This window comes from Temnothorax nylanderi, unplaced genomic scaffold (assembly GCF_030848795.1).
Source record: "Temnothorax nylanderi isolate EJ_2023f unplaced genomic scaffold, tnyl_v1.0 TNYL_tig0300_pilon, whole genome shotgun sequence".
NCBI lineage: Eukaryota > Metazoa > Arthropoda > Insecta > Hymenoptera > Formicidae > Temnothorax > Temnothorax nylanderi.
Genome location: NW_027249362.1, coordinates 137,871 through 162,767, shown reverse-complemented (window position 1 = coordinate 162,767; position 24,897 = coordinate 137,871). Strand labels below are relative to the sequence as shown.

The 24,897-nt window shown below is 35.5% G+C and overlaps 1 protein-coding gene and 1 pseudogene across 1 annotated transcript in view; both read right to left on the bottom strand.

The window, feature by feature from the left end:
* LOC139780831 (uncharacterized) overlaps nt 1-24,897 on the bottom strand; it is a 91,110-nt gene that overhangs the window by 49,840 nt on the left and 16,373 nt on the right. The window lies entirely within an intron of this gene.
* On the bottom strand, nt 5,587-10,154 carry LOC139780837 (uncharacterized; annotated as a pseudogene).

Here is a 24,897-nt window from a genome sequence, read left to right as displayed (position 1 = left end):
TTATAGTTTTTAAGTGTGCAAGTAGAAACCTTCGCTCACAAAGCTTCCTCTATGAGGAAGCCAAAACAAATAAATACTAATAATTATGCATCGAATAAACGAATAAACACACTTAAAAACTATGAGGAAGCAATGTGCAAGTTTCTACTTGCACACTTTCTTCTTTGGGCTCGTGCACGTGTGTGAACCACCTGTCACACTCGTGGTAGAAGAACATAGGGTACACACGTGTTCGCAATATATCTCAGGTTAACAAAGAAACATTTCTTTATTAAATATTATTGTTAAGAAACGGTTTTTTTCTTTAAAATATTTAAATATTTAATAATAATATACATATGTTGCAAAAATTAAATATTTCTAAAAAAAAGAACACAAAGCACGTGCTTGCGATGTTTCATATTTACAAAGAAATATATTTCACTATTTTAAAAAATTTTAAGAAACTGTTTCTTTTTTTAATTTTAATTATTTAATAATAATATGTAGGGGAGACCGCGGGGCAAACTCAACACCGGGGCAAACTTGACACTAGGCTTTTTGCCAATTTAAATCTATTGTAAAAACTTGTCTTTCCTACGGTAAATGCGTCTTTATGTGCCAGTATTATCAACGAAATTTGGTGACATTTTGAGTTATGGTGTAATTTTTAGCGCGACATAAGCGTTTTTGATGGTAAAAAGTAATTTTTCTGAAAGTAGAATTTTTCGATCTCTCGAAAATTTCTACTCTTTCATCGAGCTTTACTCTTGCGAACCTGCCGGTAAGTGATTTTGATAGGAAATTCGATGCTTTATACGAATCCAATAATAGTTTTTGCATATTTTCAAAATTTTTATATTTTTGGAGTGACAAAAGTGAAAAACGACGTTCGGGGCAAAGTCGACACCATGCCGTTTTATCGGTTCCCAATAACAAACGATCCTTGTCATGCAGCCATATGGCTCATGACAAATGTGTGCGCGCGTATAATCGCGAATTTACTTGCATAAATTGTTTTTCAGACATAAGTTTAGATAAAAATAATTGAATGTTCAACAATTTTTGTTCTCATTATTTCCAATGATTGTTTTACGTAATTCCGAATTGTTGTACTTTCTAAATACACGATAAACAATGTATGTTTAGTTTCAGACAATAAAAAATAAGTTCCAGATCAAATTGTGTCGATCAGGCAAAGTGTCGAGTTTGCCCCGGCATTTTTCAATTTGAAAATTTGTCTTTGTGTTACTTTTCCTTTCCTGGAAGCAAAACTAAGCGACGTACAGCAAAACTTCCTTAAGCAATTTTGTACCTGAAGGAACTCTCTTTAAATGTGTACCATTAAATTTGCTTGAAAATTTTAATTAATTGTTGAAAATTGCCTTTAAAAAAATCGTGTCAAGTTTGCCCCGGTCTCCCCTACTTGTTATACCACTTAATTTTTGTTTGCGATTAGACGTGCGGACACATTTTTCATGGGCCATATGGCTGCATGACAAGCATCGTTTGTTATTGGGAGCCGATAAAACGGCATGGTGTCGACTTTGCTCCAAACGTCGTTTTTCACTTTTGTCACTCCAAAAATATAAAAATTTTGAAAATATGCAAAAACTATTATCGGATAGAGCATCAAATTTCCCATAAAAATCACTTATATATAGGTTCGCAAGAGTAAAGCTCGATAAAAGAGTAGAAATTTTCGAGAAATCAGAAAAATTACTTTTCACCATCAAAAACGCTTATGTCGCGCTAAAAATTACACCATAACTCAGAATATCACCAAATTCCATTGATAATACTGGCAAATAAAGACGCATTTACAGTAGGAAAAACAAGTTTCTACGATGGATTTAAATTGGCAAATAGCTTAGTGTCAAGTTTACCCCGGTGTCGAGTTTGCCCCGGTTCCCCCTATTCCATTATTTTAGAACAATATTCAAAACTGCAAGAGTTTCATCTTATATTCTGTAATATTAGCGATTTTTTGATTAACGAATGGAAGGAAAGATATCCGCATGTGTCCGACTATAGGTACATACGACAAAGACTGTTATTTGAATAGTTTTTATTTACCATTTTGGGATATATAAGTCAATTTACTTTTTAAAAATTATCTAATAGTAGTAACTAGGTTGTAAAAGAAGTTAATGCCTAATAAAAACGAAATATTCATATTTATTTATAATTTTATTTTCGAACAGGTTTATCTTTCTTTTCTTTTTCATAATTTGACTTTTTTTAGAAGGATGATGACATTTTTTTGCTTGGAATAGCTGTTCGGTAATGAATTGCAATCTATATTAATAATCAGCAAGTTCTTGGTATTTTTTTTCTGCAACCGTAGGAGAGACCGTTGCGAAGTTGTCACCGGGGCGGAGTCGTCACTATAATTATCTCGAAATCTATATGTTGTGTGAACTCGCCATTAATATTGTAAATGCTACTTATGGTGCATGTATATGACCAACGGAGTTTAGTGAGATTATATATGTTGTGATTTTCATTAAAGCAAAGGCATTTTCGAAGGTTAAAAGTGAAACTTGCGCGTTGAAAATTTTTAATATTTTAAATATTATTTTCTCTCCGAATCTCGAGATAAGTGATTCTGAAGGATAATGCATACTGAACACGAATCCAGTAAAGTTTTTTATTTTCGTTGATTTCTAATATTTCATGAGCGATCAAACTTAAAATATGTGTCCGGGGCGAAGTCGTCATCAAGCCACCGGGGCGGACTCGTCACTGTGACGACTTTATACCGGTGGTTTCACTCTATTTTTCGTTGCAAATGCGTCATTGTATTTCTCAATTGCAAGAAAATGGTATGCATGTACAATGCCCTTATAAATTTTGTAGCCAAGGGTTCACTCTTTACAACGGTATACCAGGTTTTACTAAAATTATTTGTTTTGTTGTTAAAAATCGATACCGAAGAAATAGTGACAACTTCGCCCCGGTCTCCCCTATGTCGTTTCAAGAATTTTTTAAGAAATGGATCTCTAGTATCACAAGATTCTTGTAGCCACAGTTTTTTAAACAGCTTTCTATAAAGTTTGTTGCAAAAATTTATTTTTATATTTGTCTGAAACTGAACAACTCATCAAATCTATTATATGATTACAAATATTTTAAATATTTGTAGAAACTGGAAGGCCTCTCCGTTGCAAGTAATCAAGTATTTATCATCAATAGCACCATCCTTATTTTCGCGAAGAATAGTTTTGCATTGCTGACATTGTTTTGAGCAACTTTATGTAATAGTATCTGTAAATAAAATAATAATAAATTATAATGAATAGTAATGGATATATTTGTACTGTAAAAGATTGCAAAAATACCACAGGTAGAATTAAGGGAGATTTTTTAGATTTTCAAAGATCTTCAAAGATAAAATTTATTAATATTATTATAGAGGATATTACAATTTCCGAGGCCTCTTGATTTGACGACGATTTCTGATAGTATTTTTTACGCTGAACAAAAAATTATTTAAGTCTTATAAGGCTAACTGCTCTGGTTTTCCAGATATGTAGTTTTAAGTAAAAAAAAAAAAAATAATAAGTAGGAGGAGTTTCCCTAGTGGCGGACACCTAAGGATTTCATTGGATAAATAAAAAAATATAAACTTTAGATTATTTTATTTTGCATTTAGGACAAGTTAACAATCATAGACATCAAATTAAAGAAATAAAATAATCAACATCGCCTTATTAATCAGCTAAAATTAACTCCAAACTTTGGTATTCGGTTTCAAAGGAATGAAAAATGGCACCTAGTACTGGACATAGGTAAAATATATAAGGACTGTAATACCGGATAGCCTTAAAATAGTTTACATCTATCATAAATATAATCATCTGAACACTCAGGGATATCAGCACAAGCCTCGTGAGCCCAATATTTGTCACGATAACTTGATAGCAATAGCAACCTATGCCTTAGAGGATGCAACATATTTCTACCAAACGCGACAATCGACCACTCTTGTAGTTACTGCGTGCACAACTGAAGCAAATCGAAACGTGCATCTCTTTCGTTCCTTCCCCGCGTATTTTCTGCGGATACAACTGCTTCGTGGCGTTTCTACTTTTAAAGATTATACTCGTGTCCGGCGGTAGGTGCCGTCCGGCGCTAGGGGGGAGAATTCCCCCTAATTAATATAAATCTTTAACAATACTTTGATTTTTAAAGCGTGTTACTTGGTTTGACGGTTGTTTTTGGTAGTATTTTTGACTAGAAACATAATTGTGCAAGAATCATCGTGTTAGCATGATTAGTTTCCAAGACTTTGGTAAAATGCAATATGCAACTTTTCACACAAAGCGAGGTCCACCCACCCCCCCCCCCTGCTTACAGGGCGAAACGAAGCCTATTATTGTACGGTTCGGGTTTTCAACTTTCCACGCGAAGCGAGATCCAGTTCACCTCACACTCTGTTGACAGAGCGAAATGAGGTCTATTATTGTACGATCCGGGTTTTCAACTTTCCACGCAAGCGAGGGCCACCTCATCCCACTTCTGCTGCAGAGGAAGGGGCGTTCATTCATTTTTTGATAACTGTATCTTGACACTTTTATGTACAAAATAATAAGATGAATCAATTGGTGTAAAAAAAAACACATTTTTGCTTTGCAAAAGAAACATGTACAGTTGCATATTGGAAAATGCATAATTTTTTGCCTTTAAAGGTAAAAATTATTGATATTATTATATATATAATAAAATTAAATTAGAATATCAAAAGGGAGAAGTTACAAAAATCTTTGTAATTTCACTTAGGATCAAAATCTAGCTTGGTTCATGGCTCTTGTTGCTTTTTATTTAAAAAAATTTTAATTTACACATACTTTTCTCTTTAGAATCGAGTTTTGTATTTTGTAACCGATGCATAAAGACACCTTTGGAAAAATTACACACTAATTCTATAAACGTTTATATTATCAATGTTTTCAAATAATTTAAGAAATAAATTACACAATCGCATGCAGTTCCAATCATAAATTTTTCAACATATTTAACAATAAGTGGAATACGAACGTATATGATCTACAATCAAATTAAATTAAGGAAAACGCCGTTAAACACTATATTGGATCTTATATAGTTGCCTAATAATGATATTATTAGAGCAAATTTGGTAATTATTTAGATTAGCGTACCCCCCTCCAATGACTTTAACCTTGACATATGTTGTCAAAGACATAACTATTGGAACTATCGCTTAGAACGCTACGGGATGTGGCGAGATGGGCAGGAAATAATCTCTTGCACTTATTACAACACTCTGAGTATACTATTTATTATATATATGTATGTATCACACTCTGTAACGTAAATCGTAATGGACGTCTGAACACATCTGAACACGACAGTGATCGAGGCTCTTCTGATCATCCATGATGCCCGCATGCACGCGAGGCGCTTCGAGCCGCGCCACCAACCGCGAGCTGCCCTCTGGAAGGGCGGGAGCACATCGCTCGTTCAAAGCCTTCTCACAACACTCCCTCCCTTTGTGCGAGCAATCCATGGTGCATCTTTAAGTTTCCTCTTTATCTGAAACATAACAAGAATTAGTTATCGAGTAAAATTAATCTCTAACTTTGTTTAAACTCTATATTCATTATCTTGTCTCTTAGATATGCAAATGCTTCTAAAAGGCAAAGGTTTTGTCATAATGTCTGCCAAATTCTTTTTGCTCTCAATCCATTCGACTTTCACCTTCCCTTGATCAACACATTGTTTAATAGAATGTCCATGAGTGTCAGCCATATGTTTTCTGTTTCCAGTTTCTTCTCTCTCTTCTAAGTTTTTCTTTATTTCCTCTAAGTTGTCATCAAACATTTTAAGTCCATCCTTCTTAGTGCAGTTTTCTGCTGCTCTGTTGTCACACCAGATTGTCGTAGGCAAGAATGTTCTTCCAACAACATACCTGAGCGACTTGTCTAATGAGATTACTTCTTGGCAGGCTTCACTCATTGCTAGATACTCCGCTTGACATGTAGAGAGTGTAACATATGTCTGTTTATGACTTCTCCATGCTATCACATCTCCAAATAATTTGATTATATATCCTCCAGTGGACGTAGAATCAATACAGTCTCTGAAACTAGCGTCTGTCAATGACTCTAACTCATCTGTTTCACCTCTAAATATTAATCCTCGATTCGCAGTTCCTCTAAGATATCTGAAGACTCTTTTTACATCTTGCCAGTCTTCTTCTGTAGGCTCTAGTTTATTATTACCAGTATAGATCTAACCAATGACAATATCGAAACCGATGCATATGTCTCTTTCAGATCATACACATTTTTGTCTTTACATCCTCTTATTACTAGTCTCGCTTTATATCTGGTTGATCCATCTGCTTCTAGTTTTACTTCTAGTGAGAACTTCTTCAACGGGATCTCGTACTCTATAGTTTTATGTGGAGATCTGTTGTACGCATGCACAGCAGCGTCAACTGCCAACTCCCACATGCTCTTTGGTAATCCCGAGTCGACCATATATGTTCTTACTTTCTCTTGCAACGTTCTGTTGAACCTTTCTGTAACTCCATTGTGTTCCGGAGTGTACGTTGGTGCAAATATGGCTTCTATCTTTTCTCTTTTTAACACCTCTCTAAATGTATTTACCTCCCGTGAATTCCTTGCCTTGGTCTGACTTCACGTAACACAGCTTTTCTTCTTTTCCTAGTAGATTTCTGGCGGATATTAGATATTTCTCTAGAACCTCTTCCGATTCATCTTTCGTCTTCAAAGAGTAGGCTTTCGCTAATCTAGAATAGTCATCTATAAAGGTGATTATAAACCTCTTTTGTCCTGGATAGGATGTAGGTTTTATTGGACCCATGATGTCCGTATGTATTACCTGTAATGGTCTCTGTGCTCTATTTCTATTTTCTTTAAACGGCAGTTTTGCCATCTTTGCCATTATACAGACTTCACACTCTAATATGGAGTTTTCAAACTTAACATTCTCTAATCTCTTTTCTACTTTTTGTAATTGTCTCAGATAGTTTAACGATGCGTGACCTAATCTAACATGCCATAACATCGCCTCATTTATTTTCTCTAATTTCTTTAATCTTTTAATTACTGAGCTTTTAAACATTTCTTCTATATTCTCTATTTTCTGTATATCCTCTAACTTAATGACTTGCTCGAGTTCGGTATTGTTGTTTTCTATGTTTTCGTTCACATTTGTGATCTCTCCTTCATTCTCCCTCCCAATCGCAGAGCCAACATTATCCCTCTCCTCTAACTCTCCCTCCGAAATGGATAATTCATTGTTCTGAATGTTTGCTTGCGATTGTTCAGGAAGCTCACAATGTGGAACAATTTCTACTCTACATTTATACACAGCACAATCTGCATTATCATTATCCTCTATATTATTATTATTTTTGACTTCAAATTGTATGATCCAATTTGGTTTCTCATAAATTCCTTCAAAAACTATTTTATTTGTCAGTTTATTGTAAACTTTAAACAATTTATCATCTAAATAAATACTGAACCCTGCATCAGCCAACTTTCTTATAGATAATAAATTTTTGGATACTTCCTTTGCTGTAATTACATTTGTTAATTTAATGACTCTCTTTTCTTTTTCATTTGTAATCAACAAAAGATCTCCTTTACCATCTATTGAAATGTCTGCAAGCTCATTTTTATTCGCGCATTTAATAACTCTATTTTTACATTTTTAAAAAATTTAACAGAATAATATTCTTATTCACAATATGATCCGTAGCACCCGAATCTGCAATAACATTGACTAACTCTTTTGAACTATCTCTATCTTTATTAATTTAACCATGCATAATTTACCTTCTTTTGATTTTCCTTCTTCTGTTGTTATCGTTGATGTAGGTTTCTTGACGTTTTGTATATTTGTTATTTTCCCTTTGTTATTTACTCTTTTAGTGCCTTTTTGCTCAAATCTACCCTTTTTTTATAGTCTTATTAGCGGTTTTATCTAAATACCTTTTTCCTCTAAATCTGTTCGCCTGGGCTCCAGCATTCGGACAACTATCACCCTTGTGGCCTCGTATTTCTTGGCAGTAATAGCAGAACCAGGCCTCTGATCCCGTTAATGGGCAGTCTTTTGCCACATGGGCCATTTGGTTGCATCTGTAGCACTTCACCTGTCTAATATTTTCTTCTGCGGTAGCCCTCTGTACTCTAATTTCAGGTTTCTCTGATTTCTCTTCAATCTTACTTTTAGTCTCTGCCTCTAACTGAATCATAAAAGATTTTATTTCATCTGTTACGTCAAACTCCGGAATTTGTAGATAGCAAGGAAAAGGCTATCTAGAGGAGGGGAGATAGGAAGACGTAACGAGATCTTATCGTATCTCGGGTGCACGCTGGAAAAGGCGCGTGCCTCGAGACGAGTGCACGTTTCGGGAAACTCCAGTCATGGGTCAACGTCCAGAAGGGACGCTATTACGCCTACTGAGAGTTTCGTGCACTCGTGGGTCCGCAGATCGGCGGTGGTTTTCATCGCCATGGCGACCTCGTGCTGAGGCTCAACGCGCACAGAATTTAGTTATAATAAATATAAAGCCAACGGCACGGGGCGAGACCGTAAGCGATAGTATTATGAATGCCGTTTTGCGCGGACTAGACTGTCTATAATTTCGGAATTGGTGGGTGTTCCGCTGTCGCGGTTTATATATGATTTTCAGGGATGGGTTATCAAGGAATATGTCTCAACCTTTTGGTGGGTGACATGTTTTCCGATGATGACTCTAGTTAGTCATTGATTGAAAAACACGTTTTTCTCACGGATCGAGACGCTAGATCTCGAAATTTCTATCGTCTCGTCCTTATCTGTTTTCGTCTAGCGTGAAGTGTTTTTCACGAATTTTCCCCGGGAATGACGGCTTGACCGGCTATTGACCGGCCGTTGACCGGCGGCGCAGGTTTCACAATTAATATACTCATTGTTTGATTTTGCTGTTGGAAAGAATGGTGATTCATTATTATCAGTAACCTGCCCGCCGATCGACAAATATTATTCGGTTTTCGTCATCCCAAAAACAATTCTGTAGGAAAAACATCTTGCGAAAGGTTTTTATGAAAGAATGAAATCGCGAAGTCTACAGGACGTAACACATCTATGTTCATTTCTTTAAGGTTAGTTTGTCTTCTAATTAAATCTACATTCCTCAGCTCTGGTACATTTATTGACACAGCCTGATAAAATGCAGATCTAATCTCTTGTTCTGTGAGAGGTACCGCATCTTCACATGATTCATATTCTCTAATTATTGAATCGAAGCGTTCGCAAAAATCACTTACTTTTTCATCTTTTCTCATTTTAATTTGATAAAGTTTAGCTCGTACCGATGCATGAGTAACGTTTATTTCACTCTTTTTATATCCTCTTAGTTTCTTTAAAATTTCTTTCGGGTCTTTCTCATGTAAGATCCTTTTATGATAATTTTCATTTAAATGATTGATTATTATATCTCTAACTAAACTTTTTCTTTTAACAACTTTTAATTCGGAAAGATTTTCTGGACCTCCAATGTTTGAATCTATTACATCCAAAGATTAAAGTTAGATTTTTGCGTCAGCTTATATTCTCTTCTAATGTGCAACCTTTGGCTGTTTAATTCCATCTCTAAAGCACTTTTCATTGTCTCTAAACTTTTATCTTTTTCGGCTGAACAGACTGTTGTTTCATGTAACTTTCTCTTTTTAGACTTTACTTCTAATTCTTTAACCGTTTGTATACTATTCTCTACTGGACTTTGCGTATTTTTATTGATCACCTCTAAACGTCTAAGTTTTACTCTCTCTTTTTCGAGATTCGCAAGGGAGACTTCTACCATGTTCTCCATTATTGAATTAGCTTGGGCCATGACTTTCTCCAGTGTTTTCAACGATGTCTCTAATTTATTAGATACATCCGCATCCTTTTTCGCTACCAGATGTTCTTGTTTTTCATATAACATTCGGCTTCCTATAGGTAATATATGGCGATCTTCTACCCATGCTCTGGTTAAAGTTACATCTTCTCTAACTTTCGGCATCTCTTTGCGTTTTGGTATTGCACCACTTCCTTTAGTCTCCTTCTTTTTCTTTTTTTCTTCTATACAAAAATTTTAAATTACTATTTTTATTTTCTCTGAATGCACATATATATTGTCCTTCTAGATTGCTTTATTTAATAAATACTCTCTTACCTCTATCTTTTCTTATTGTCTCCTCGCTATCTCTTTCTCTCCCTATTACAGTGACAACACTGTCTTCGCTGTCGTAGTCTACCAATGCGTATTGACTTTCTTCCTCCATCGGAAGTTTTTCTGTCTTCTTTTTCTCTATCTAGATCGGGATTTAAATATCAATTGAACATTAGCATTCCTCTTTTGACAAGATAAACCAACAATTATTAACACATTCGATGCTTATGAGGCTATATAGAACGCACTGCAATTCACAACAGCCCCAAAGCTAGAAAACCACGCGCCTCTGCAGGGCTATCATCACTCCCATAGTCTATCAGGAGATTCTGGTCCTCCTCTACGCCTCCTTCGTCTCGTCTAGCTCTATCCATCTATATCGGGATTTTAAATATCAATCGGACATGAATAATATTCTTTTTCAAAATAAATTCAATATCCAATATATTGATATTATAAAATTTATAATTTTATCGTCGAGATTTTCTCAACAATAAAACTTGTTTATTGCTTACAAGACCCTACAGAACGCACTGCAATTCATAATGATCTGAAAGCGAAAAACCACGCGCCTCTGCAGAGCCATCCGCACACGCACACCACTATCCCGTGCGACCTCCAACACTGCTAAAAAGATCTATAGGATATCGGGTTGATCACGCACGCGCACGAGACTCATACAGATTTACGCGGCCTCCCTAAACAGCAATCGAGCTACACCGCACCGCAAGTTTTTGAGATATTCAAGGAAAACTTGGTAACTTTTTCAATATTTAGCTTATGATATCTTGATAATTGTTTGCCAGAGGAAAAAGTGGTATAGAGGACTTTTTGACTTGATTTTGTCTTAAGAATATGCTGTTGCAATAGCACTCCAATTTTTTTAAATATTTGTGAACACTCCAAGAAGATGCATACACAAATAGTTAAAAAAAATTGGAGTATACTATTGCAACAGCACATTTTTGAAATAAAATTAAGTTAAAAAGTCCTCTGTACCACTTTTTTCTCTGGCAAACAATCATCAAGATATCACAAGCTAAATATATATTGAAAAAGTTACCAAGTTTTCCTTGAATATCTCAAAAAGTATTATATATTATATAAAAGTATTATATAGAAAGATGATACAATAAAAAATAGGGGTTTTCATTTAAAAAATTTGACTTAGGCCTTATTGGGCTCAATACAGGCCCTGGATCCAAAATCCAATAAGATCGTCTATTGACCCCCTTCAAACCTTTCAACTTTTATCTGAAACACTTTTCCAATAAACCAAGCCGTCAATTGACACTTAACGAAAATTAACACAATAACATTTAAACGATACCCACCGATAAAGGGATCATGGCGACACTGATTAAATCGACATAGAACATTAAAGGTTAACACTCTGTTAACCAAACCAACATCCAACGATGAGGATCAATCTCCAACCTACACTAAACATTGAGGCTTAATCTCCAACCTACACTTATCATTGAGAATAAACTCCCAATATACACTCATCATTGAGGATTAAACCCACAATTTACCTAAAACCTTAATGATCAACACTCAATCTACACCTAAATTCAAGTGTTGACACTTAACTTTGATGACAAACACTAAACTTACGCCCAAATTTTGGCGTAAGTTTAGTGTTAACACTCAAATTTGGGTGTTAACCATCAAAGTTGAGTGTACTTTTTCATAAGGGCATAACTCGCAGGTTTATTAAAATCTTATGAATCACAATTTTTGATTAAATATGAATATATGATGGGTCAATGGGAACACTTTCAATTAAATAAAAATTTAATTTGGGTGTTAATTAAAATTTTATTTGTTTCAAATACAAATAAAATTTGAACTCAGGTTGGTTAGATGCTTATTAAATATTAATATGATCCATATATGCGCCTGGACAAGTTAAATCCAATAGCAAGATCTTATTTAAATTTAATTTCAATCCATATTTGGAACATATTTAAATTTAATTACTTTTATATTCAATATTTGGTTTTTATTTGAGTTTAATTTTGTTCATATAAATGACTAATATAAACCATATTTAAAACATATTTAACTCTTTTCCGCGGGATAACAGTTTGTGTCAGTGCTAAAGGGAAGTAATTTGCTGATATGTGTGTATAGACAGTACACACGTAGGCGGTGGAGGGTGGTGGAGACCGCCTCTCATCTTTTGGGGTCATCTTTTGTCAAAAAGAGAGAAGGATATGCATTCACTATATAGAGTCCCTCTAATAAGAGTCGCGACACGAAGCTGCAACTTTTGATTGATTCGCATTTTCGGCAAAAGCACGAGAAACAGAAAGAGAAAGAGATATAAGAGAGAAATGAGAGCGATATCGCTTGTTGAATGTATATCGCTTTCTCTTTCTCTCTTATTTTACCGAAACTCAAGATGTCGCGACTCTTATATTAGAGGGACTCTATGCATTCACTATATCGCTTTCTCTTTCTCTCTATCTTTTTCTTTGTCTCTTTTCTATCTCTTTCTCTTATTCCTGTTTCTCTTGCTTTTGACAAAACTGGCGAACCAATCAAAACTGGCTGTCTTATGACTAATCTCTTATTATAGGGTCTCTAGTCTCAACCGGGCCTGTATGTAGATAAGCCAATCAGACAGCATGTTGAGAATATTTGATACGCGTATCAGCTTAATCTGATACACGCTGTTCTCGAATATCGTACCATTTTAATACACCGTCGTTTACACCGATCGTACCTATGGATTTAGTCCGAATATAGTACTTGGTACGCATATCAAAGGCTCGGTGTAAATCAGATCAATGTTTTTTGGCTGGCACGCGGCTCACGGCTGTATTTACGTTCTTCCTTTTATGCTTGTGCGTTATCATATCATCGCAGGTAGTCAGAGCGGTTATCGTCGCGTCATTGTTTCTCGAGACACGATCGCGGCGAAAAACAATTTAAAGCGCGAGTTTTCACCATAAACAAATTAACCACTCGGCCCGATTGATTGACTTTCTCGTAACTGACGACTGGCAGATGTATCGGGGCGATGCGATGGTTCGGCAAGGGAAATATTTCGCGCGGTTAATGTCACGTAAAATAGAAATCGAAAGGGATGGATTATAAATCGTCGTTTCATCGCAATGTTCACGGGCGATAACTTATCTCTAGCGACGCTTGGATTCGAATATATCTCTCGCATCAAGCTTCTTGTCAGTTGGAATCACAATTTGCGTCTATCATTTTCACATCGAGAGCGCGGAATGATGTATATGAATTGCCGGATCAAACACGATTTAAGGACGTTCTCCGGTCCTTATACTAGAGAAAATCGATTTTCTTAGGATTTTCTTGAAACTGTGAATATACGTTAATTTAGGTGTGCTTTATGCGTGGTATAAATTTCAGTACCTCTTCCGGTATAAAAAATAAAGATACTGAGCCTCAAAGTTTCAACTTTTACTAATGAAAAGGTTTTCCAGGCCAAACGGTAAGAGATACGAGGTTGGCCAAGAGGACCAAAGTTGCTCCTCTCGTCGAGTTCTATAAGGAAAAAATGCCAAAACTAAAAAAAAATTAAAATTAAATTTTTTTTTTGAAACTTTGAGGCTCAGTATCTTTATTTTTTATTACAAGGTCATGACGTGTACGAATATTAGATTTTATGGCATAATTTGTGCTCTTAAAATAGCAAATTAATGGGAAAATTTTTAAAAGTTCGATATTTTTTAAACAAAAGTTGTTTATTTCAAATCTGTTCAATAATTTGCTATGCATATCGCTTTCTATAATAGAATGAAAAACATTCTTATGTGAATTTTCGTCGAATAATATTTAACCGTCCGCTAGCGGCTAATTTTACTGTCATTCGTAATAGAATATTAACGATCGTGTTATCGTTATATCGATTTACTTACGCATAATGAACTTCCGCATATAGAAAATGTAAATATTATGATCAGTTTCTATTAACTGATACGTACCTATAAATATGCACATTCCACTTAATTAAAATATTCTGGATTTTTATGTATTATTTATAGGAAATATGTCCAATGGATTCACATATTTTATCAGAGTTACAGATATTGAAAACTAGGTAAATATGCATAAAAGGTTACACCTCACCGATTTTATCGCCACTTAAATATATTGTAGGGGAGGTCTTTCTGAGTAATTCTACGCAAGAAAAAAGTAGGGGACGATATTAGTTTAGAAGATACAACAAATTGAAGTTTGACATTAGAGTTTGTATATACTATAATAATATATTATTTTTTTCAGTACTAAGGGAAGTAATTTGCTGATATGTGTGTAGATAGTACATATGTGAGCGGGGATGGGTGGGGGTAAACCTCGATTAGCGTGAAAAGTCATAGATATTTTGTCAACAATCGAATTGACGACTTATTATTACCGTTAACGAGGCTGAGAAATTCGTGTAGTTGCATGGTGAAAATTTCTAACAAATTGTGCAAAATCGATCAATTCAATCGTTGACAAAATACCCATGACTTTCCACGCGAACCGAGGTCCACCCCCACCCACCCCCGCCTACATGTGTATTGTCTATACACACATATCAGCAAATTACTTCTCTTAGAACTAATATGACTTTATAATACCTAAAAAAAGTATTAAAATTGTGAAACTTTAATTTGCTATTTCTTCTGAATTAAAGCCGTCCCCCACGACGGCATTTTTCTTGCGTGGAATTACTCAGAAAGACCTCACCTACAATATATTTAAGCAGTGATAAAATTGGTGAAGTGTAACCTTTTATGCATTTTTACCGAAAACTAATCATAAAATTTACATTTACTTTTAATATCAAGACGTTAATGATTTTCGAGTAAAAAAAATAAAGTTGAAAAGTTAATATTATAGTTTAATGACGGATTTACCAATGTATTAGGGGAAACCGGGGCGAAGTCGTCACTATTTTTTCGGTGCCGATTTTTAACAACAAAACAAATAATTTTAGTAAAATGTGGTATACCGTTGTAAAGAGTGAACCCTTGGCTACAAAATTTATAAGGACATTTTTGGTCTACGTCGCTTTATTCAACTGGTATAGAGTGAAAACGACAAAGGTGCAAAAATTGTAATGTCAAAATTGCCGGGGCGGAGTCGTCACTCCATTTTCGGATTAAATTTTAAATAAAGATTCATAATTCCGATCATGAAAAATGATAGGATACATTTTAGTAATTATTTTTTAATAGAAAAATGGAAACATTAAATAATTAAAAACACGATGGCGGAAAATAATTACAAGAAAAGCGCACACACTTATGTGCCCTACGCTCGCAAGAAATGCACTGTTTTTCGTCAGGTCTATTCTGTCATCTCTGACAACACGCAGCACATATTATCCTCGCCGGAATCCGACCACTGCTGCTTCTTTGACTTTGATTTTCGCCCGAAGCCTCCATGATATGGTTTGATGACGACTTCGCCTCGGACACAGATTTTAAGTTTGATCGCTCATGAAATATTAGAAATCAACGAAAATAAAAAAATTTCACTGGATTTGTGTTCAGCATGCATTACTCTTCAGAATCACTTATCTCGAGATTCGGAGAGAAAATAATATTTAAATTATTTAAAACTTTCGGCGCGCAAAAAATTTTACTTTTGACCTCCGAAAACACGTTTGCCTTAATGAAAATCACAATATGGCATATAATCTCACTAAATTCCGTTGCTCACATGGGCACCATAAGTAGTGTTTACAATATTAATGACGAGTTCACACAACATACAGATTTCGAGATAATTGTAGTGACGACTCCGCCCCGGTCTCCCCTATATAATAATATTATCTTATTATAGATTTTATTAAAAAATTCATATTCTTAAGAACTTTAATAAGTTACTAAAGTTCAAGAAAGAAAAAATTCTCTCAATCATAATTCTATTAAAAAAGATGTATTTTAAATACAATAAAAATCTAACAATCGAGAGAGAAAAAGAGAGGGAGAGAATAATAAAGCGCTTTATTACAATTAAATGTATCATTACTGCTTTAAATACGCGATTTCGATGACGCACGAATATAAAATTTATAAAGATCGTAATTACACGTGTTTGCGTGACTACTCTCATGTAGGGCGGAAATAATTGGCGGAATACATCAACCCTTTTTCGCAATCTGTGGAATTATATATCTGTTTATGAAGCCACCACTGTCGAGTGTAATGATACCACGGAAATATCTTTACGATCCTGTTTCACGCAACCGATATGCCGTTGGGCATTCGATGATATAGGATGACCATAGAATGACAGATTTTGCACAGGTCATAACAGTATGACATAAACATGGACGTTTGCATCATGTTTATTAGAAAAGCAATTAATCGAAAATCCTTTTGAAATTTGTAATAATTGTGTGAAAAAAATTTATGCTAAAACCAGTAATCCTAAAATGTCGTTAGATTAATAAATCTAACTTAAAGAAAAGTAAAAATAAAAAAGAAAATAATTAAAAATCATTCTTTCTCTCTTTAAATTTAAATCATATTAAAAAATAACACGTGCAAAAATGCAGTTAATAACACTTACAAGGAAACGGTAGTGTACATACCTCATCGATTTTGATGGATTTTTCAGCATAACAAAATATTAGACCTATATTTTTTAGCTGCTTATCTCAATGTTTAGGGGTTGAAATAATCCCTCGAAAATAACAGACTTTTTTCATTTTTAGCGAATATCGAAAAATGAATTATACTATTGTAAAGAGTATAAAATACCATAAAACTATTTTTTTACTTTATATTTTTGAAGATATTCGCTAAAAATATAAAAATCTGTTGAAATAAACAGCTAAAAAAATATGGGTCCAATATTTTTTTATGCTCTACGACATGGCCTATAAAAATCGGTGAGGGACAGTTTCGACTGTTCCCTTGTTAGTAACGTTTACTCCGCTATTTGATTTTATATTTTCACATTTGCATTTCCAACTTATTTTTCGAATCTTAGAAGATATTGTACTCGTTATGATTTCGTTTGGACTTTCTATTGACAGAGTAACGCCATGCAAAACGAATCGCTCGCAGGATTATATAATCGTGATACATGGAGAGATACAAGACGCAGCATCCAGGCAATACGTTCGCAAATAAAACGGCGCAACAATCAGCATTCATAATTCAATGCTGCAAGGCGAAATCAGATGTAATCGCTTCGACGCGCCGAAACGAAAAACTCTCACACCTCGAGCTATTCGAGCAGAGCTGACGGATGGCGTTTGTGGCGTTCATGTAATACGGCGCGAGTAATGAAATTGGCGGTGGCTTGTTTCCCATGGTATACTTGCGAGCTGGCAAATCTGCCAAGCCCGAAGTCATCCTATTACAAACACGCCACTCTGCCGTTCTGACGTATTTGCGATGCGTTAGTTCAGCTGTTGCGATCGTGACAATTACTGCATATGACAGAGATATCGCTCCAGTATAATTCTCGACAAATTGCATTCCACTGAGAGGAGAATCGATAATCTCGAGTTTTCTTGTCGCAAATTACCTTGCTTAGCCTTTGTCCAAGCGTACGTCTGTGGTTAATCCGGCTCAGTAACGAGGTTTTTTTAAGTTTTTCAAGAAGAAAATTGAAATAGAATGTGTCTTTCAAACATCCTTCGAGAAAATCGAGAAAATAAAGTTCAGACCTACTGATTCGTTAAAAGAATACGTGACTTTTATTCGTGTATGTAATGCTTTCTTTTATTTTAAGGTAGTTAGCCCGCGACAATACAATCCAAAATTTTATACTCTGAGTCTAAATCGACGTGAAAACATCCGACTATTTACGGATACAAGCTGACAACTTTTGGATAGTTCTGTCCCTCACATACAGAACAAATAACTATTCTTTTATTTGTCTTCTTCAGTTGCTTCTTTACGCCAAATAATCGCGAAAATCGAGGTATATTTGTTATTGTATTTCTAAATCTAAACGGTCAATAATTTCGGTTTTTTTAAACTAATATTCCTAAAGTGTTCTTCTACTTAGTAGAATCTACTATATATCCGTTTTTCATCACTTTCTTAAGATTTATTCTAATTATTAAAATTCAAAATACGAGATTTCCGTATCCTTTGTGTATGCAATATATGGAAAAAATGCAATTTTTAATAGCGATTATCTCGCGTTCGGGACAGTCAATTACTTTTAATTTGTACAGACGTGTAGATACCACATTTATTAACATATAGTAAAAATTTTAAATTTTTCTTATGAATTGCGATTCACGGACTAACTACCTTAATCATTACACGTTGTCAGGAATAATAGTTTAATGAATTTTTTTACGCGTTATACAATTACGAATACAATCGCTTATTGTTATCTGCCCAATATAACAATGTACTCGAAAATGAACTTGGGCTCTTTTAGAGAGCAACTATTTATTTCACCATCAGAACGTATTTGAAATTTTTTTCAATTACATATAATTATATATTTCACGTTTGCTAACATAATAATAGTATTCTCATCACAGTTACCTAACGTTTCTCACACTACTTCCGAGGACACGTGCCGAGGACGCGTGATTTATGTCCTCGCATTCAGAGGGGTCTCAGGGAAAAAAAATCTCGGACAAGAGAGCCCTTCCGACTTCCCCGAGGCCGGGAGCGCGAATGAAACTGGCGACAATTTCGCCCATCAGCGTGGTATTCAGACCGGCCTTCTTGGTCTCTTCGTGAATTATAGGACCTTCTTCTCCGTGTTAGTTTACGTTGGCAGTGATATATCACTCTTTAATAGTGCGTCTGTCTCGCAACGATTTCGGTAACCGTTGCGTTCCTGGCAGCAGTTGCGCGAATGACGCCTCTTTTTTATACGAAATCGTTCGTTTGAATTTGTGATGAGGAAGATAAGTGGGACTAACAATAAAAAGCCTAGAATCGAATGTCATGCGAGACAAATTATTCGAAAAGAAAATTTGCAATCTCTTTGTTTTCAATAAAGTATTTTTTATAGCTTACGCACATACGCTGCAATAATTTTAATCTAAACCTACAATGATTTAGACTTACTTTTTCAATAATTCAATAGTTCAATGATAATTACTCTAAACTGAAATAATAATAATAAAAAATTTCAAATATTTCACAAAACGGACCGCTCGCGGATTATATCATAAGAAGGAAGTTAAGATATTACTGTATCTTATCCTGAAATACATCGCACCTATAGTAGTAAACGCTTTAACGTTGGTTACATATTATAGCGGAAAGGCAAGAGTGTTTTACGGTACGCTGGAAATAACGATATATCTGAAGTGTCGATTCCAAGGAAGTCTTAATCGGCACGGAATAAATTCTCCTCTCTGCACATTCTTCTACCTTTCCCGTCTATTGAAAACAAAATTAATAATATTCTTGTTTAGTTATTTATTACCATTCGAAAATTGATGCATTGCGCATTTCTCGTTCTCGGAATGCAGTCTCAATCATTCAGCGTATTTTATCACGTGTTACAGTTTTATTGGATAGTCTTGCTCTTGTTCCTATAACAGAATACCCTTCTAACGTTCTCTTTTTATAAGCTAACCTTCGTTATTCCACGAATAATCTGTTTTCTTAATTAATCGAATGCCATTATAAATATCACAGTAAAAAAATCAATTATTCTAACAGTAGGGGAGACCGGGGCCTAACCGTCGCCGGGGTTGAACCGTCAAATCAAATATCTCGGAACCTGTATATTGTGCGAACTCGCTATTAACATTGTAAACGCTGCTTATGGTACCCATGTGACCAACGGAGTTTCGGCAGGTTACCTGCCGTGTTATGATTTTTACGAGGGTAAACGTGTTTTCGGAAGGTGAAAGTTACATTTTCTGCGCGTGGAAATTTTGTAATATCTGCAATAATATTTGCTCTCCAAATCTCGAGGTACGTGATTATAAAGAGTAATGCATGCTGAACACGAATCCAGTGTAGTTTTTTCATTATCGTTGATGTCTAATATTTCGTGGGCGATCAAACCTGAAACTTGTGTTTGGGGTTAATCCGTCAGTAAGCAGTCCGGGTGCATTTCCAAAGCATTTCCGGGCATTTCCAGGGTCATTGCATATGGAATATGGATGAGACGGGAATTACAACCGTTCAGACACCGAATAGAGTCATCGGACGTCGAGGAGTGAAACAAGTCGGGCGAGTGACTTCTGCGGAAAGAGGAACCCTCGTAACTATTTTTTAATAACGTTTCGCATAAAAATTTTAAATAAATTTTTATATTTTTCTCTTAAAAAACAATTATTAAGATGTATCCTATCATTTTTCAGGATTAGATGTACGTATATGTATTGAACATGCAGTGTGACGGTTAAACCCCGGCATTTTTGAGATTTCAATTTTTCCACCGTTGTCGTTTTTGCTCTATACCGGTTAAACAAAGCGACGTAGATAAAAATTTCCTATATAAATTTTGTAGCTAAAGGTTCACTCTTTACAGTGGTATACCACATTTAACTAAAATTATTTATTTTTTTGTTAAAAATCGGCACCGAAAAAAAACTGACGGTTAGGCCCCGGTCTCCCCTACTTGTTCTAATAAACTGATTCTTCTTGATGATTAATACGTAAAAACACATACATATGTGTAAAGAAAAATTCTTGATTTCATAAAACTTTATTTTTATTATATTTATATTGTTTGTATTAATTTGTTTAATATCTCGAAATATTTTTCTTTATTGAAAAATGAAAAGTGAAAGCTTAGATAATCAAGAAAAAATATATAAAAATATATTCTTTATCTTGTCGGGATAATTGGCGGCTGTTCTTCCGAAAACGTCCGTGCTCCGATTTAGTTGAAACTTTGTGAATAGGTTCCTTTTAGATAAAAAAGACATATACCAAAAGGATTTTTTGCGACTCCAAAGTTTAGCAACTTTTTTAACATTTTTAACTTGCTGCCTCCGCGCATACATTTTCCACGCGAAACGAGGTGTCACATGGGTTTACAACTTTCCATGCGTGGAAAGCTCAAGCATGTACTTTGCAAGGCACACTATGTGTCTAGTTTAACAGTAGTGGAGCCCCCTGCAGAGGGAGGCGGAACCTACTGCCTTTACGCATACACTTTTCACGCGAACTGAGGTTCACCCCCACCCCCCTGCTTTCGGGGGAGGTGCGGTAGCCTCTCCCCCGCTTATTACGTGTGTACTGTTTATACACACACAATTGAAGTATTATTTAAAAATTTATATTAACTTTCCACGCATGAAAAGTTCACGCATACTTTTCACGCGAACCGAGGTTCATCCTCACCCCCCCCCCTGCTTTCGGGAAAGGTGCGGTAGCCCCTTCCCCGCTTACGTGTGTACTGTTTATATACACACAATTGAAGTATTATTTAAAAATTCATATTAACTTTTCACGCATGAAAAGTTCACGCATACACTTTTCATGCGAACCGAGGTTCACCCCCACCTCCCCCCTGCTTTCGGGGGAGGTGCAGTAGCTCTTCCCTCGCTTACGTGTGTACTGTTTTTCTTTCTCTCTCTCTCTCTCTCTCTCTCTCTCTCTCTCTCTCTCTCTCTCTCTCTCTCTCTCTCTCTCTCTCTCTCTCTCTCTCTCTCTCTCTCTCTCTCTCTCTCTCTCTCTCTCTCTCTCTCTCTCTCTCTCTCTCTCTCCTCTCTCTCTCTCTCTCTCTCTCTCTCTCTCTCTCTCTCTCTCTCCTCTCTCTCTATCTCTCTCTCTCTCTCTCTTTCTCTCTCTCTCTCTCTCTCTCTCTCTCACACTGCTAATTCTGTGTATATTATTATACTATGTGATAGATTATATAAATTGATATCTCGAAAACTATGCATCGTAGTTTACAACGTTTCTGATTTTCTGAAGTTTCGCCAATGATGTTTATGTTATGACTTTGACGGGTATAACTTTATGGTTGTTTACATTACTTGAGAGCTGTTTTGGTTTGTTTCGCGTGGAAAATGTATGCGCGGAGGCAGCAAGTTAAAAATGTTTAAAAAGTTGCTAAACTTTGGAGTCGCAAAAAATTCTTTTGGTATATGTCTTTTTTATCTAAAAGGAACCTATTCACAAAGTTTCGCCTAAATCTGAGCACGGACGTTTTTGGAAGTTTCGCCAGCGCCTACATTCTAAATTACATAATGTAGAATTCAAAAATTATATAAAATCACACTGTTTCTAAATCCCGCAGACTTAGAAAAAATTTCAAATTTTAGTCATCTCTTTATATATAAATCTTATCTCCAATTATAATTTGAACTTATTCAAACTTTAATATTCTTACTGTGCGACAATGCGATGAGAGAAAATTGATATTATGAAAGGTAATGAAATTGAGTCTACCGCTATTTATTAACATTTCAGCGCATTGAGACTCTTCCGTCTGTTTCCACTTCGGGAAATCATTATTAAATTATTCCCCCCACGGCGTATTCCGTGAAGAGATGCATAATCCCGCCATATTCGCACGCAAGATTCCGTGGAATGAGTTTCACTTCGTCCCGTGTAATCGATGATATAGGTATAGCAAGGTGAAGGAAAGCGTATGCGAGGTTTAAGATGTAGGAAGCACTTCGAGATATACCGCGCTTATATATCGTGCGGGTCTAGCTCAATTATTTACCGGTAGGTCAAATCACCACGTGTCGCACGATAGCAGTCTTCGTAATAATTTTCCTGCCGATAGCTAGACACACAGATTTTGTCGTGATATAGATTTACGAATTGGCACGCGAAGCGATCTCGTTCTGTCGACGGTTACGATGCTGTGATCTCCGGCAGATTCGTCATCGCTCCTGTCGTTACAGTTGTCGGAACGAGAATCGAGTCATATGCGAATACCGTCTTGATCTCCTCTCGGAACTAAGGACAGTTATCTGCAATTCCGCCGATGAGTCTTCCATTATTCATGCTCTATGAATAATCGCACGAACGGATAACGCCCGACAAGCAGCGAGACGATGGCAAACAGCACGAGATCGGAAGAATGATGGGATGGAATTTGCAACGGTGGTGCCCAGTGCTTGTCGTTCGGAATTCATAGAGCAAGTACCGGTGATGAATTTTAGAAATGTGCGAAATTTCCCGATGAAACTTTGCGTTCACATGGATGCTATCTCAGGTTTTAATTAAGAAAATTTTTAATTTTGCTGATATGCTCTAATTATTAATTGAATGCTGTTAATTAATGATTTAATAATTTGATTTAATAATATTGAATAAACCGTGCGAATCTGCTCAAATATTCCTATAGAAATCCTGAAATCATATCATTTCTTCTCTATGTATAATACTTATATAATAATTTGATGAGTATTATTATCTCATCTAATTTATTCAGAAACCATTGAATTTGAATAATATATAAATATTATTTGTAATCTTGTTACCTTGAAAATCTTGAAAAATAGTAAAAAAAGATCTAAATTTGTCTAACGTGTAAAAAAAAAAGGATAATGTTATTTCCGGGGCCCCTCAATTTGATAGGTGTGTTTGATAGATCTTTCACTGAGAAAAAGAATGCCGCAAATCACAATGCGCTATGATGCATAGTTTTCGAGATATCGATTTTTAAATGTAATAATAGCAATATTTTGTTGTACGGTATTACATGGGTTTGTAATTTACCACGCGTAGAAAGTTCACGCATGTACTTTGCAAGGCACACTATGTGTCTAGTTTAACAGTAGTGGAGCCCCCCGCAGGGGGGCGGAACTTACTGCTTCCACGCATACACTTTCCACGCGAAACGAGGTGCCACATGGGTTCGTGGCGTGCTTTACGAGCTCCTGCTCCTCCCCCCTACCTTAGAAAAAAATCTACATGTACAATGTATTTATAAATGTATTTATAAATAGTGTAAATATTGATAAACAAAACCAAAAACCCAAAAAAATTTTTAAACTAAAAAATGTCCAAAAATTAAATGTCCACGTCTTATATGTCTGTCTTAATCTTAGTTCTGTCCTATATTTGTCTTTTCCTTGTCCTATGTGTTGGAATGCACGGCGGACGCCTCCACGCGGCACATTCCGGGTAACGCTTATAAGTTCCACCAAACAACTGTACAACGACATTGCTATTATTACATTTAAAAATCAATATCTCGAAAACTATGCATCGTCATTGTGATTTGCGGCATTCTTTTTCTCAGTAAAAGATCTATCAAACATACCTATCAAATTGAGGGGCCCTAGAAATAACATTATCCCCCAAATTACTTTGTTAAATATCAAGTAATTCAAAAACTTTTTTTATTATAATGCAATCACTGCAATCTTACCTATCCCGCGATAAACTTTAATGTACACCGCGATAGTTTCGCTTTAATGCGTTCTATCTGTATTCTGTCGTCACGGGGTGCTCACCTTACTACATAATTCGATCGATGACTACACAAAGACGTAAATGATAGCTCAGATATAGGTATGTACAGTTATGTATGTCATTGAGTAGGTACATAAATATGTAGGACATAATTTTTCCCTTGTTCACCGAAACAAGGGAGGAATTGTTGGACACGTTTCTCGAACAAAAAAATTTTCATCTTCGATAAAAATATACGATTTCGAAGCATGCGATTTAAATCTTTTATACTTGTCGAGTCCTTGATTGCGAATTTTCAGGAGATAATAACGCGATATTTTTATTTCGATGTGGTTACTCCATTCCAACCAAACGTGCAAAAATTGCGTCAGGTTGATACGACAAGGAGCGCAAGCGGTAAAGATATCAAACGGAAGGGAGGTA